The sequence below is a fragment of the Vombatus ursinus genome, unplaced genomic scaffold (assembly GCF_900497805.2).
Source record: "Vombatus ursinus unplaced genomic scaffold, bare-nosed wombat genome assembly UNPS02009173.1, whole genome shotgun sequence".
NCBI classification, from domain to species: domain Eukaryota; kingdom Metazoa; phylum Chordata; class Mammalia; order Diprotodontia; family Vombatidae; genus Vombatus; species Vombatus ursinus.
Genome location: NW_020948951.1, coordinates 5,343,583 through 5,347,479, shown reverse-complemented (window position 1 = coordinate 5,347,479; position 3,897 = coordinate 5,343,583). Strand labels below are relative to the sequence as shown.

Below are 3,897 nucleotides of genomic sequence, written 5' to 3'. Positions count from 1 at the left end.
AGTTCAGACTTGCTATGCTTGGCTCCAGAAGGCAGAGCTGAGGGGCAAATTTAGGCTGGATGTGAAATCTTCCTAACAATTAGGGCAGCCCTAAGTGGAATGCCGGGCTTCCTGGAGAGATCGACGATTTCCCCCTCATAGGTCTTCAAGCAGAGTCTGGATGACCACTTGTTAGGTGTATTGTGGAGTGGATTTTTCTTCAGGTACAGATTGGAGTAGATGAATAGATGAACACAAAAAGCTTTTATTAAGCAATTACTATGTAAGTGTCTAGTATTGAGCTAAGTGCTAGCAATACAAAAGGAAAGGCAATCCATGCTTTCAAAGAGTTTAGTTTTTAATAGAGGAGACAACTGACATAGGGGAGTGGCAGCCAGAAAAGGATACTGCAGACCTGAAAGTTATGGTGAGTGGGGCCATAGGGGAGTATGTTAATAAGCCCCATCCAGGAACAAGGGCAGAGAACTAGAGGTGGTGGGGGAAACGGGGGTTGGAAAGGGTACATGCTCTTATGGTAAGGTGATAGTCAGGCCGTGAAGATGGCCAGGGAGGAGGGAATGAAGTGAAGTTGTTGAGTTATTCCTGAAATAATGGTCCAGGAGAGACAGTCACCTATCAGGACAATAGGGCTCCAGGGCGCAGCTCTGGACATGAAAGAGTTCAGACTTCCAGGGTCACTGTCAAGGAGGTAGAAAGGCTGTTCCAGAGGCTGTGAAGATGGCCAGGCAGTGGGTAGTCACTAGATGGCCTTTGGGGTTTTTCCCAAGGCTGAGATTCTTTAGTATCTTCAGTGCGAGAGCCTTCAGACTGTAAGCCCCCCAAAGGCAGTCAGTCCCATGTGGAAGGGGAAGGGAGGGAATAAGCATTTATAGAGTGTTTGCTATGTGCCAGGTGCTGTCTTACAAATATTATCTTATTTGGTCTTCACAGCCCTGTGAGGTAGGTGCTATTACTATTCCCATTTTTAGAGCTGAGGAAACTGAGGCAAACAGAGGTTAAGTGACTTGCCCAGGGTCACACAGCTAGTAAGCATCTGAAGCTGGATTGGAATTCAGGTCTTCTTGATCCAGGCCCAGCACTCTATCAGTTATGCTGCCAGGTACCTCTAATGTAAGTTTCTCCTTCCCTGGGATGACCCCCCTCCATTCTCACCAGCACCACCACTTACCATGGATTCCCTGAGGACAAAGTAAGTTCATTTCTTCTCTGCCTCTCCCTGGCTGAGCTATCTGAAAGCAGGGTAAACTCTGTTTCTTCTCCTTCTCCCTACCAATCCTGAGTTCATATCTGGGCCCCCAGGGTAGCCTCAAGACAGACTCACTGGACAGAACCTAAGTATTCCTTTTCATAGGGAGAAACCCAGGGTCCAAAGATCCCTAGTCACAAAGAGACACTCAGTCAAGTTCAGGAGGCACAACTCAGAGGGGTGACTCAAATCCAGGGGAAGCTGAGAATTGAGATTCAGCCCTGGAGGGAGGAGAACATTCAACTCATCAGAACCTCAGACCTCAGTCCATCCCATCCCAGGTCCTGAGTACCTGAGGTCTCATAGCTCTCAGCCCTTGCAGGTCATCCCCAGGGACCACCCCAGTTCCCCATCCAGGAGGCGCCGGGAGGACCCAGCCATCTCTACAGGGGTGTGGATGGTCCAGGATATCCCTAGGAGGTCCAGGATATGCCTAGGAGGCTGTAAGGAGCCCAGGGAGACCCTAGAACTTATGAGGAGTCCAGACTAGCTCTGAGGGGTGTAAGGGGCCTACAGTGGGATCCCTATATCCCCAGGGAGTATGGTACATCTAGTCCTACTCCTGGAGGAGGGTGGGGCCAGGGACTGTCTTTAGTTTCTTGGCAAATTGAGAAGCTAAGGCCGGCAGAGTCTTGGTTGGAGCTTAGAGCCCCTGCCCAGGACCAGATGTAAGGGTTAGATCCAGATGCCCCTGGACCTTCTGGGAGCAGGGAGGGGCAGAGTAGTAGATGGGGTAGGTCTCAATGACCCCCAAGCTCTCCTTCCCCAGAATTAAAAGGTCTAGGTGGAGAGATCGGTAAAGAGGAGGGGAGAGCCCTAGGCTAGCAGCCAGCAGCCCGGAGCCAGGCTCCCAACCTGGCTCTGTCGTTAATTCTCCCTACGGTCTTGGACAGACCACTTTCCCTCCCACAACCTTCATCTCCCCACCTCTAAAACTGGTGTCGTGAGCCCCATTCGCTCGCCTCCCTTCTCAAGGAATTCCTCTTTGAAGAAGAAGAAACCCAGACACTTTGGATAGGATGCAAAGTGGATATAGCCCTTTCCCTGGAGTCAGGAAAACCTCTGTGATACTCAGTGGCTGTGTGATTGTGAGTAAGTCACAATCTCCCTGGGCTTCAGTGTCCTCATCTCTAAATGAGAATAAGGGAGCCTTCAGTGCCTGACTCATGGGCCTACGAGATTCAAATGACACAATGTCTATAAAGTGCTTTAAAGCCCTACGTCGACATCACTTACTATTGCTCTCAACATCGACCAGAAACGAGGAAGGGATATCCTAACAGCCTCCTCCGTGACGTCCTTGGATCCCCGACAGCTCCAGGCCGACGGTCACTTCTCACCTCTGCTCCCTTAACACAGACACGGCTGATACCGGCTCTTGCCCCCCTGGACGTGGGGACAAAATTGTTGTGAGAGTAATCGGCAATACCCAGGCTGGAGGCGTCTGGAGAATTATCTGATTCCTCCCTGATTTCATAGATTCTTAGAGTAGGAAGGGACCTGGTGGGGAGGGGCAGGAATAGTCCAAATTGTACAGGGGCAGGAATCCTCTGAATGATGAGCAGAGCTAAAGTTGGAATCTGTGTCTCCCAGGAAGCTCCCGGGACAGGGCTCTCTCCACCCCTTCACCCCTCTATCCTGTGATCCCACATAAAGAGAACTCAGAACTCACTGCATTAGGCAAGGTCAGAGCTATGAAGGGTCCTTAGACCTTCAAACACAGACTGTCAGAATTGGAAGGGACCTTCGTGCAGAAGCTGTCAGAGATCATGAATCAGTATCAGGGTTCTTAACCAGGGTCCACGGATCCTAAAGTGTAAGGAGAGTTCAGGCAGTCCATAAACTTGGAATTTTGACTGTTATCTCGATATAATTGGTTTCTTTTGTAATCCTCTGTATTTTAAGGATTTTTTTGTTTGTTTATTTAATAAGGGTGGTTAGGTAGTGCAGTGGATAGAGAACTGGGGTTAGAGTCAGGAAAACTCCTTTTTCTGAGTTCAAATCCAGCCTCAGATGCTTCCCAGCTGTGTGACCCTGGGCAAGTCACTTAACCCTGTCTGCCTCAGTTTCTACATTTGTAAAATGAGCTGGAGAAGGAAATGACAATGAACACAACAGTGTTTTGTGATTTTTAAAAATATTCAGAAATAGGCTTCACCAGATTGCCAAAGGGGTCCATGACACAAAAAGAAAGGTTAAAACCTTGAACTAGTCCAACCTCTTATTTTACAGAGGGAAACTGAGTCTCAGAGATGCTTAAGTGACTTGCCCAAGATTACACAAAAGGCTGTGTCAGAATCAGGATTCAAATCCATATCTCCTGATTCCCAATCCATGCTACCTTCCTGATTTTGTCTTTCTTTGTATCCCCAGAGCTTAGCTCAGTGCTTTGACCATTTTTCTGGTTCAGTTGTCACCCAGTTTGGGGTTTTCTTGGCAAAAATACTGGAACAGTTTGCCATTTCCTTCTCCAACTCATTTTATAGATGAGGAACTGAGACAAACAGGGTTAAGTGACTTGCCCAGGGTCACACAGAATAGTAAGAGTCAGAGACCTAATTTGACCTCAGGAAGATGTCTTCCTGATGCCAGGTCCCACACTCAATCCACTGTATCACCTAGCTGCCCCTCAAGTAGTTAAAGCCTCTTAT

General features: G+C 48.4%; 1 long non-coding RNA gene across 1 annotated transcript; it reads right to left on the bottom strand.

Moving 5' to 3' along the window:
• Positions 1–660: 660 nt before the first annotated feature.
• On the bottom strand, positions 661–3,080 carry LOC114034980. Its single transcript, XR_003568163.1, has 3 exons — positions 2,919–3,080; positions 2,483–2,632; positions 661–807 (listed from the first exon to the last, which is right to left on the bottom strand). It is a non-coding gene; the product is annotated as an uncharacterized LOC114034980 (long non-coding RNA).
• Between the last annotated feature and the right edge of the window lie 817 nt (positions 3,081–3,897).